Below are 12,707 nucleotides of genomic sequence, written 5' to 3' on the forward strand. Positions count from 1 at the left end.
CAGGGTATGGAGGGCACCTATGCTGGTATGGAGGGCATCACACGTGGAGGCAGTCTGGCATGGAATGTCAAAGCTGAATTGAAGAAAGGAGGGAGTTCATGCAGAGGGGTGGCCTGGCATGGGGTTCTTGTACCCAAATAGGGTTAGGAGACTGTTCATTCTAGAGGGCAGTCCAACATAAGGAGTTATAGCTAGGGCAGGGTGAGAAGGACACCCCCAAGGAGAGGTGTTCTGGCATGGACTATCATCAGAGTCCAAGGACAGTGAGGAAAGCATGCACACGGAGTGAGGAGAGCTGCGTGGCATGGGGAATCAGAGCCCCTCGCAGAGAGGGTGACCTGCTGACTGGATGTCGGGGCCCAAGTGGAATGAGAAAGGCATCAGTGGGGAGAGGTGGCCTGGCATGGGATGTCTCAGCCTAAGTGGGCTGAGAAGGGTGTCCACACTGGAGCACAAGTCAGCATGTAAAGTCAGAGCTGAGCAGTGAGGAAGGCATTCACACAGAGATGCAATTTGGCATGCAATATCAGAGCCCAAGTGGAGTAAGAAAGGTGTCCATAATGGCAGGGAGCCCCATACAGGACGTCAGATCCTGAGCAAGGGGAAGAGTGCATCCATGAACTAAAGTGGCAGGCTAAAGCAAGGTGTCAGAGCCTGAGCAGGACGAAGAAGGCAGACTTGCAGGGGTAAGGCCTAGCATGGGGTGTCAGATCCAAGAAGAGTGAAAAGCATGTCCATGAAGGGAAGAGACTTCCCGCTGCAGGATGTAAGTGTCCACGTTGGAGGAGGATGGTTTCCATACAGGTGAGGAAGCAGCCTAGAGAGGGGTGTTTGAGCCCAAACAGAGTGAAGACGAGGTCTCCAGAAAGAGGCTGCCTGATGTGGGCTATCAGAACCCAAGCAGTGTAAAAAAAGCATCCATGTGGGAAGAGGGGCAGCCTGGCACTGAACGGTCAGAGCCTGAGCAAGGCAGGGTGATGAAGGCAGAGGAATGGCCTTGCATGGAATGTTAAAACCCATGTGGAGTTAACAGAACATCCACACAGTGGAATAGGAGTGCGATGGGCAGTGTGCAACATCAGAGACTTAATGGGATGGAATGGGTATCCCCACAAAAAGATAGCCTGGTATGGGGTGTCAGCAGCCAAGAAGGATGAGGAGAGCATCCATGCAGAGGGATGGCCTGATATCAGGTGTTGAAGCCGAAGTGGGATTAGGAAGGCATCTCCAAAGGATAAGTGGTAGTGGAGGAAATGCAGATTAATTACATACAAGAGGCCTAATCAAATTATTATGGATAACTGAGGTCAGGTTTTTGCATTGTCAGAGAAGAGAGTTACCAATTTGATAAGGGAAAAAAAACTATAATGAACCTTGTGGTATTGGACTGGAATTGGAGGTATCAGTGAGAAGTCGTGGTTTTCAATACAAAATAAATATGGATGTAAATGTGTGTAAGTGTATTTATACACATTTAGAGAGACAGCTAGAGAGATAAGTATACACATGCATACACATACGTGCACTTCTACATATATTTCCTAACTCTGTCTGCTGAGAGGACCTAGAAGCAATGACACATCAGTAGCAATGATCATACATAGTACCCAGATCTTGTTTTCTATTCTTTTTTGGCTTTTTTAAAAGTTTTTATTTTATATTATAGTTGATTAACAATGTTGGGTTAGTTTCAGGTGTATAACAAAGTGACTCAGTTAAATATATACACGTATCTATTCTTTTCCAATTCTTTTCCCATTTAGGTTACTACAGAGTATTGAGCAGAGTTCCCTGTGCTACACAGTAGGTCCTTGTTGGTTATTTATTTTAAATATAGCAGTGTGTACATATCAATACCAAATTCCCAGTCTATCCCTCCCCCGACCCTTTTCCCCGGTAACCGTAAGTTTGTTCTCTAAGTCTGTGAGTCTGTTTCTGTTTTAAAAATAAGTTCAATGGGCTTCCCTGGTGGCGCAGTGGTTGAGAGTCTGCCTGCTAATGCAGGGAACACGGGTTTGAGCCCTGGTCTGGGAGGATCCCACATGCCGCGGAGCAACTGGGCCCGTGAGCCACAACTACTGAGCCTGCACGTCTGGAGCCTGTGCTCTGCAACAAGAGAGGCCGCGATAGTGAGAGGCCCACGCACCGCGATGAAGAGTGGCCCCTACTTGCCACAACTAGAGAAAGCCCTCGCACAGAAACAAAAACCCAACACAGCAAAAATAAATAATAAATTAATAAACTCCTACCCCCAACATAAAAAAAGTAAGTTCATTTGTATCATTTTTGTTTAGATTCTGCATATAAGCAATATCATATGATATTTGTCTTTCTCTGTCTGACTTATTTCACTTAGTATGATACTCTCCAGGTCCATCCATGTTGCTGCAAATGGCATTATTTCATTCTTTTTAGTGGCTGAGCAATATTCCATTGTAAATATGAACCACATCTTCTTTATCATATACCTGTTGATGGACATTTAGGTTGCTTCTATGCCTTGGCTATGGTAAATAGCGCTGCAATAAACATTGGGGTGCATGTACTCTTTCAAACCATGTTTTTCTCCAGATATATGACTAGGAGTGGGATTGCTGGGTCATATGGAAGTTCTATTTTTAGATTCTTTTTTTTTTTTTTTGCGGTACGCGGGCCTCTCACTGCTGTGGCCTCTCCCGTCGCAGAGCACAGGCTCCAGATGCGCAGGCTCAGCGGCCATGGCTCACGGGCCCAGCCGCTCCAAGTCATGTGGGATGCTCCCGGACCGGGGCACGAACCCGCATCCCCTGCCTCCCCAGGCAGACTCTCAACCATTGTGCCACCAGGGAAACCCTATTTTTAGATTCTTAAGGAACATCCATACTGTTCTCCATAGTGGCTCTACCAATTTACATTCCCACCAACAGTGTAGGAGGGTTCCCTTTTTTCCACACCCTCTCCAGCATTTATTGTTTGTAGACTTTTTGATGATGACCATTCTCACTGGTGTGAGGTGGTATCTCATTGTAGTTTCGATTTGCATTTCTCTAATGATTAGCGATGTTGAGCATCTTTTCATGTGCCTCTTGGCCATCTGTATGTCTTCTTTAGAGAAATGTCTATTTAGGTCTTATGCCCATTTTTCGATTGGGTTGTTTGCTTTTTGATATTGAGGCACATGAGCTGTTTGTAAATTCTGGAGATTAAATACTTGTCAGCTGCATTGTTTACAAATATCTTCTCCCATTCTGTGGGTTGCCTTTTTTGTTTTGTTTATGGTTTTCTTTGCTTTGCAAAAGCTTTTGAGCTTAATTATGTCCCATTTGTTTAGTTTTGTTTTTACTTCCATTACTCTAGCAGACGGATTGAAAAAGCTTTTGCTGCGATTTATGTAAAAGAGTGTTCTGCCTATGTTTTCCTCTAAGAGTTTTATAGTATCCAGTCTTGCATTTAGGTCTTTAATCTATTTTGAGTTTATTTCTGTGTATGGTGTTAAAGAATGTCCTAATTTCATTTTTTATATGTAGCTATCCAGTTTACACAGAACCATTTATTGAAGAGACTGTCTTTCCTCCATTGTATAGTCTTGCTTCCTTTGTCATAGATTAATTGACCATAGGTGTGTGGTTTATTTCTGGGCTTTCTATCCTGTTCCATTGATCTACATTTCTGTTTTTGTGCCAGTACCATACTGTTTTAATGACTGTAGCTTTGTGAAGTCAGAGAGCCTGATTCCTCCAGCTCCATTTTTCTTTCTCACGGTTGCTTTGGCTATTTGAAGTCTTTTGTGTCTCCATGCAAATTTTAAGATTTTTGTTCTAGTTCTGTGAAAAATGCCATTGGTAATTTGATAGGTATTGCATTGAGTCTGTAGGTTGCCTTGGGCAGTACAGTCATTTTGACAATACTGATTCTTCCAGTCCAAGAACGTGGTATATCTTTCCATCTGTTTGTGTCATCTTCGATTTCTTTCATCAGTATCTTATAGTTTTAGCAAACCAAATCCAACAATTAAAAGGATCATACACCATGATCAAGTGGGATTTATCCCAGCGATGCAAGGATTTTTCAATATCCACAAATCAAACAGTGTGATACACCACATCAACATATTGAAGAATAAAAAGCACATGATCATCTCAATAGATGCAGAAAAATCTTTTGACAAAATTCAATGCCCATTTATGATCAAAACTCTCCAGAAAGTGGGCATATAGGGAACATACCTCAAGATAACAAAGGCCATATATGACAAACCTACAGCTAACATCATACTCAACTGTGAAAAGCTGAAAGCACTTCCTCTAAGATCAGGAACAAGACAAGGATGCCCACTCTCTCCACTTTTATTCAACATAGTTTTGGAAGTCCTAGCCACAGCAATCAGAGAAGAAAAAGAAACAAAAGGAATCCAAATTGGAAAAGAAGAAGTAAAACTGTCACTGTTTGCAGATGACATGATACTACACATAGAAAGTCTTAAAGATGCTACCAGAAAACTACTAGAGCTCATCAATGAATTCAGTAAAGTTTCAGGATACAAAACAAATAACAGAATCTGTTGCATTTCTATACACTAGCAACGAAAGATCAGAAAGAGAAATTAAAGAAACAGGGATGAACATACACACACTACTATATATAAGATAGATAACCAACAAAGATGTACTGTATAGCACAGGGAACTCTACTCAATATTCTGTGATAACCTATATGAGAAAAGAGTCTAAAAAAGAATGAATATATGCATATTATAACTGAATCACTTTGCTGTACATCTGAAACTAACACAACATTGTAAATCAACTATACTCCAATAAAATTAAAATTAAAAAAATATATCCCATCAAACTGCTTTCCACTCCCCTGCAGTGCTGCTTTCTCTAAGCCTTCACTAATATTGGGAATTATTAATCTTCCTTTCTTTACCAATGTACAGGCAAGGAATAATAGTTTTTGTTTTCAAATGTACTTTCATTTGCATTTTGACTATTTGTATTTCTACATTTATAAATGGCTAATATTCTACTTAGATATTGTTTTCTTATGAATTTATAAGTGCTTTATATTTTAGAGGTATTGATCCACTATCTAGTTTGTATAGCAAATAATTTTTCAAATTAAAAAATTCTTTTTGAAAAAAAAAAAGAAACAATCCCATTTACCACTACATCAAAACGAATAAAATACCTAGGATTAAACCTACCTAAGGAGGCAAAAGACCTGTACTCCAGATCTTGTTTTCTATTTTAAAAAAATTTATTTTTTTTTTATTTATTAATTTTTGGCTGCATTGGGTCTTTGTTGCTGCGTGTGGGTTTTCTCTAGTTGCGGCGAGCGGGGCTACTCTTCATTGTGGTGTGCGGGCTTCTCATTGCGGTGGCTTCTCTTGTTGCAAAGCACGGGCTCTAGGCATATGGGCTTTAGTAGTTGTGGCACGTGGGCTCAGTAGTTGTGGCTCGTGGGCTCTAGAGCGCAGGCTCAGTAGTTGTGGCTCACGGGCTTAGTTGCTCTGCGGCATGTGGGATCTTCCCAGACCAGGGCTCGAACCTGTGTCCCCTGCATTGGCAGGCGGATTCTTAACCACTGTGCTACCAGGGAAGCCCCAGATCTTGTTTTCTAAATACCATTTTCTGCTAAAAGAAATCAGAGCTCCTTGGAGAATTAGCTTATTACAAGGGCTAGACCAGGAAATGATAAGATGAGCCTGGAACCCCTTTTTGTGCCAGAAACTAAGGAAGGAAGGCAGTGCTTGAAGAATGGGTTATTTATGTAGTTTCTAAGTATCTCCTCACAAAATACTTACCAGTTACAAAAGACAAAAAGAGTAACTTTACAATCGAGAAGCCTGGAAGATACCACCTTAATCAAGTGATCAAAATGAACATCATTAGTAATGGGACAAACAGAAATTATTCACCACCCAGTAGGACATGATAAGAAGAATGCAGCATCACTTCTGTGATATTCCTACTAAAGATGCTCTATCAGTCAGGGTTCAACGAAAGAAACAGAACCACAAGGAATCTGTCACAGAAATTTGACCTTATACAATTGTGGGACCTAGTTAAGAAGTGTATGCAAGGCTATTGTCTTTGTGTCTAATGCTGGAGCTTGCAATCCACAGGTCAGGCAGTTGGAAAGGTAAGATAGATGGAAGGCAGGGGGAAAGCAAAGACAAGTTGGAACCCACAAGCATTAGCAGGCAGTTCTTGTTGTCTCTGCCTTTAGTGGTATGTGTATCCCACAGAAGCTGGGCCCTTCATCGTGAAGCTAAACCTACCCCTAACCCAGAAAAGCTGAAGGGAGATCTAGGGGAAGGTGGGGCAGTTGTGGGCCCAGCTGGTGCCCCACACCAACGCGCTAAGCCAACAGATAAGCAATAATGTGTGTAAACTACAAAATGGCTGTTGTTTCACTTCTACCCTCCAAATTTCCCATGAGAATGTCTTTCGTGGTGCACCTCAGCAAGAAACATACAGAAAAGGGGTTCTGGAAAATGCAGCTCACCCTAACCAGTTGACACATTATAAAGCCACAAGAGATACATAACATGAACCTAGTTATGAGGAAATGTCAGAATAATCCAAATTGAGGGACAGTCTACAAAATAACTGTAATCTTCAAAAGTTTCAAGATCATAAAAGTTAAGGAAAGACTGAAGAATCATTTCAGACTAAGGGAAACTAAAGGTACATTACAATTTAATGCAATGCACAATTCCTGAATCCCTTTGCACTGAAGGACAATTAGCACAACTTGAATGGGGTCTGAGGATTAGATGGTAATAATGTATCAGTGTTAATCTCCTGATACTGATGTTTGTTGTGTGGTTATATAGGAGAACATCCTTGTTTATCAGAAATACACACTTAAGTATCTGGAGAAATTCATACTTTAGTATTTTGAGGTGGAAGGGCAATAATTTGGCAACTAACCCTCTAAAGGTTCCAGGAAAAGTTACTTGTATTTGCCACTTTTCTATACATTTTCTGTACACCTGTGATTGTCTCCCAAAAAATTATAAAAATATGCATTGGGTAAAAGGAGCACCTGCATCCTTAACAAGCTAAGTAATGGCCATACTCCAAAGGCCCAAGATGATGATGAGAGATTCCACAATGGAATTGGGTTCCCTGATCTCAGATGGGACCTAATGGGATCCCAAAGTGATAAAGGTCAGGTGGCAGCCTAACCACAAAATAAGAACATTTACCACAATAACACACAAGGACAGAATGGTAATCTCAGTGTTTTGACCCATGTTTTGACCCACAAAGATCTGTGGCAATGGCTAATTTTTCATAGAGTCCCTGAAAATGAAATATATGGTTAGCCTACTAAAGTGCTGCTTTACATACATAGTAGGAAAGATTATAGGTCTTCTGGGCAGAAACCTAACTTCCTTTGGTCATCATAAAGAAAATTCATGGCATCTTACCCAGTTTCCAGTCGTAAGCCAGTTCACAGGCACAGAGCCCCCTGATGGAGGAGGGATTCTGCAATGCAGCCACAGATATGTATCATGAATCTTCCCCCAAAGGTTTTGTGGCAATTTATTAGGGTAACTGCACTCAGGGAAAGGAAATACTCAGACCTTCTGGGGATTATTAGATACTGGCTCCGAAGGTATGCTGATCCCTAAACAACTGGAATAACCACTATTATCCTCTGATAATAGGGAATCTATGGAGTTTAGGTGATAGATGGAGTCTTGGCTTGAACATGTCTTACATTGGGACTAAGGACGCATCCTATGGTTATTTCCCAAGACTCAGAATATATAATGAGAATAGATATTAACTGACAGAATTCCCAAATTGATCCTCTGACCTATGGAGTGAGAACTATTATGGGAGGAAAATCCAAGTGGAAGCTCCTGGAACAACCCTTACCCCTACCATGATAGTTAAACCTAAAGGAATATCGTTTCCCTGGGGGAACTGCAGAGATAACCTATATCAAAAATTGAGAGATGCTATAAAGGCACTTTCTACCAAATTCCCATTTGACTTACCTGCTTGGCTTCTGTAAGTCAGATGATTTGTGGAAAATTAGAGTAAATTATCACAAATTTAATCAAGTGATACCAATTGCAGCTGAGGTTCCATATGAGCCATCTCTATTGGTATGCAGTTATTGACCTGGAAAATGTATACTTCTTCATTTCAGTCAACAAGCAAAATCAGAAACAGATTACATTTACAGGGCAAGGACAATAGATTAGCTGTATACCTTTACTGTTGCCCTAGGGCTATGTCAACTCTTCTGCTCACTGTCATAGACCAGAGGATGCTTGATCATCTTGATATCCCAGAGAACATAATACTGGTCCATTATATTGATGATATTATGCTAAGCAAACACAGTGAATAGGAAATAGCAAATAAATAAATACCTTAGCAAGACATATGTATGCCAGAGTATAGGGGATGAACCTTGAAGAAGTTCAAGGGCGTGCCACATTGGTGAAGTTTCTAAGGGTCCTGTGGTATTGGGCATTTCTGAATATTCCTTATAAAATAGGATATAAGCTCCTGCACTTGTATTATTTACCATGAAGACAGAGGCACAAAGTGTGGTGAGCCTCTTTGGATTTTGAAGGTAACATTTACCATATTTGATTATGCCCCTCTGACTCATTTATCAGGAACCTTGCAACCTTGAGTGAATCTCAGAGAAAGTAATGACTTTGCAGCAGGTGCTGGTTGCAATGAAAGCTGATCTGCCACTTGGGTCTTAGGACCCAACAGATCCAATGGTATTCAAAATATGTCTGTGGCAGGCAGAGTAGTATGAAACCTCTGGCAAAGCCCCAATAAGAAATCACTATGAAGATCACTATGGCTCATGAGGAAGGCCATGCCCTCCTCTGTTGACAACTATTCTTCATTTGAAAAATCACTACTGGTTTATTACTGGGCCCTGATAGAGACTGAATATCTGACTATAGGACACAAAGGGATTATACAAACCAAACTTGTCTTCATGAACTGAGTGCTACCTGATCCACCAAACCATAAAATTTCCCACACAAAGCAGCATTTTATTGAAGATAGAAATGAAGGACTTCCACATCCATAATGACATGTGAGGAGCACTGCAGATCCACTCCAGAGTGAAACAAGCATAACTGATGAAAATCATTTAAAGAGCCAATGGTTTAAAGTCCCTTGATATTGTCCTAGGGCACAGAGCAAATGTAGAAACATTTCTTCAAGAAAATCTACTAAAACTCAGTAAGAATAGCAAGGATCTGTGACAGTTTAGCCAAGACCCATTCCCTCCTTCCCCATCACCCGCCTGGGTTTAATGGAAGCTTCCCTCCAGGAGGATGTGGCCAAGAAGACAGGTCTCTCTTACCCCTCAGCTCCAAACCAAGGGTTATCATATCTCATTGGGAGAGGCAAGCCACCAGCACTTCTCATTTCCTACCACTCCAAGTTGAAGAAGCCAAATTCCTGGTGAATATGGCCGAGAAGTTGGGACACCCTTCCTTACCCAGCTTCCACTCACAGGGCAGACATTCTACATCAAGCATGGCTTGCCAGAACACTGGGGCCCCAATCACCCTTGCTCTAGCTCGCTCTAAAAGTAAGGGTTCCATGTCAGGAAACACAAGCTGAGAAGACCAGAGGGTACTACACCCACACAGTGCCCAAAGAATGACTCAGATAATTTTCCCAAGGGAAGACACCATCCATAATAACTGAGAGTTCCAAAGTACTCCTTAAAGAAACTGATTTAATTTGAAAAAGTATGTGGAAAGACTAAGGGTGCTCCTAGAAACAGTGGCCATTTTGGTAGCAAGCAATTAAGAAGAGACTGATAACTCCATGAGAGCAAGGTAAACCGTAGGCCAATAAATTTGCCAGAAAGAAGCAGGAAAAAAGAAGGCTAAGACTAACCTTCCAGGGATCAGAGCAGACCTCAAACATATGCCTCAAAACTATCCCTACAAAAGAGCCCAAATTTATTCGGATTGAACTATAGAGCAATTTAAGCCCCACAGCTAACATCATACTTAATGATGACAGACTGCATGCTTTCCCTCTAAAATCAGGAACAAGACAAGGATGTTGCTCTTGCCACTTCTACTCAACATTGTACTGGAGGTTCTAGCTGGGGCAATTAGGCTAGATGAAGAAACAAATGGCATACAGTTTGAAATGAAGAACTAAAACACTCTATTTGTAGATGGCATGATCTTGTATATAAAAAACTGTAAGGAATCCACACACCAAAAAAAACCTATTAGAACTAATAAATAAGTCCAACAAGGTTTCAGGATACAAGAGCAATATACAAAATCAATTGTATTTCTGTAAATATAATTGTATTTCTGTAAATCCAAAAATCAATTATATTTCTGCAATGAATGGTTTGAAAATGAAACTAAGAAAACAATTCTGTTTACAAAAACAACCAGAAGAATAAACTATTTGGGGATAATTTTAACAAAAGAAGTACAAAACCTAGTCTCTAAAAACTGTAAAACATTGTGAAAAATAAGTAAATGGAAATAAGTAAATGGAAAGATATCTGTAGTAGGCAGAATAATGGCCCCCAAGGATGTCCACATCTTAATCCTCAAAACCTGTGAATATGTTACCTTACATGAAAAAAGGGGCTTTGCAGATGTGATTAACTTAAGGATTTTGAGATGGAAAGGTTATCCTGGATATCTGGTTGGGTCCAATGTGATTGAAAGTTTTCTTTATAAGATAAAGGCAAGAGTGTAAGAGTTAGAGAGAGGGATTAAAACATGCTACATTGCTGGCTTTCAAGATGGCGTAAGGGCCATAAGCCATGAGCCATGAGCAATGGAAGTAGCTTCTAGAAGCTAGAAAATGCAAGAAAATGTATCCCTCCCTCCATCTAACATCTTGAAACCCATTTCAAATTTCTGACCTGCAGAACTGTAAGAAAATTAATTTGTGCTGTTTTATGTTACTAAATTTGTGGAAATTTGTTATACCAGCAATAGGAAACCAACGCAACAACCCATGTTCATGGATCAGAAGACTTAACATTGTTAATATGGCAACACTTCCCAAACTTATCTACAAATTCAATACAATTCCTGTCAAAATCTAAGCTGCCTTCTTTGAGGAAATTGACAAGCTGACTCTACAATTCATATGGAAATTCAAAGGACTCAGAATAGCCAAAATAATCTTGGAAAAGAAGAACAAAATTGAATGACTCATATTTCCTGATTTTAAAACTCATTACAAGCCTACAGAATCAAGATGTATTGTACTAGCATAAAGACAGACATATAGACCAATGGATGTCAAGAAAATGTAATGAAAAAAGAATAGTCTTTTTAACAAATGGTGCTGGTACAATTGGATATCCACATGCAAAACAATGAAGTCAGACCCTCCCTACCTCACACCATTTATACAAATTAATTCAAAATGGGTCAAATATCTAAATGTAAGAACTAAAACTTTTAAGCTCTTAGAAGTCATAGTCATACATCTTCATGGCCTTGGATCATGTCATGGTCTCTTGGATATGACACCAAAAAGCAACAAAAAACAATAGATAAATAAGAATTCATCAAAATTTAAAAATGTGTGGTTCAAAGGACAATATCAAGCAAGTGAAATGAAAATATACAGAACAGGAGAAAATATTTGCAAATCATATCTCTGATAAAAGACTTGCATCTAGAATATATAAAGAGCTATTACAACTCAACAACAAAAAGACAAATAACTGGGCTTCCCTGGTGGCACAGTGGTTGAGAATCTTCCTGCCAATGCACGGGACACGGGTTCGAGCCCTGGTCTGGGAAGATCCCACATGCCGCGGAGCAACTGGGCCTGTGAGCCACAACTCCTGAGCCTGCGCGTCTGGAGCCTGTGCTCCGCAACAAGAGAGGCCGCAATAGTGAGAGGCCTGCACACCGCGATGAAGAGTGGCCCTCGCTTACCGCAACTAGAGAAAGCCCTCGCATGGAAACGAAGACCCAACATAGCCAAAAATAAAAAAAATTTAAAAAGACAAATAACTAAGAAATAATAGGTGAAAGATCTGAATAGGCATTTCTTCAAAAAGCTATACAAATGGTCAGTAAACACAAATAAACGCTCAGTATCATTAGTCATTAGGGAAATTTCAACCAAAACCACAAAGAGATACTACTTCATACCCACTGAAGTATCTACAATAAAAAAGACAGATAATAATAAGTGCCATGAGGATATAGAGAAATTGGAACCCTCATACATTGCTGGTGGGTATATAAAATGGTGCAGCCACTTTGGAAAACAGTTCAACAGTTTCTCAAACAGTTAAACATAGAGTTACCAGATGACCCAGCAGTTGCACTCCTAGGTATATACATAAGAGATTTGGAAACATACGTTCACACAAACCCTTATACATGAATGTTCATAGCACCATTATTCATAATAACTAAAAAGTGGAAAAAACACAAACCTTTACCAACTGTTGAATGGATAAAGTTTTGTATAGTCATACAAAGGAATATTACTCAGCAAAAAAAAAGGAATGAAGAATAAATTGAGCAATGTTATTGAAAATGTGGTATAGGAAACTCCAGGGCTCCATCCCTTCCACAAAAACAATTAATGGCAAAAACTGTCAGAATCAACTTTGTAAAATTCTGGAATCTAGTGTAAAACTTACAAGAACCAGGAGAGTACTTAATGAAGAAAGGAGCTTTTGCATTGCAGTCAGAGAGCACTGCAGCT

The 12,707-nt window shown here is 40.1% G+C and overlaps 1 protein-coding gene across 13 annotated transcripts in view; it reads right to left on the reverse strand.

The window, feature by feature from the left end:
- Nucleotides 1-12,707, reverse strand: part of SYTL4 (synaptotagmin like 4) — a 196,502-nt gene that overhangs the window by 126,886 nt on the left and 56,909 nt on the right. The window lies entirely within an intron of this gene.

This window comes from Orcinus orca, chromosome X (genome assembly GCF_937001465.1).
Source record: "Orcinus orca chromosome X, mOrcOrc1.1, whole genome shotgun sequence".
Lineage (NCBI taxonomy): Eukaryota > Metazoa > Chordata > Mammalia > Artiodactyla > Delphinidae > Orcinus > Orcinus orca.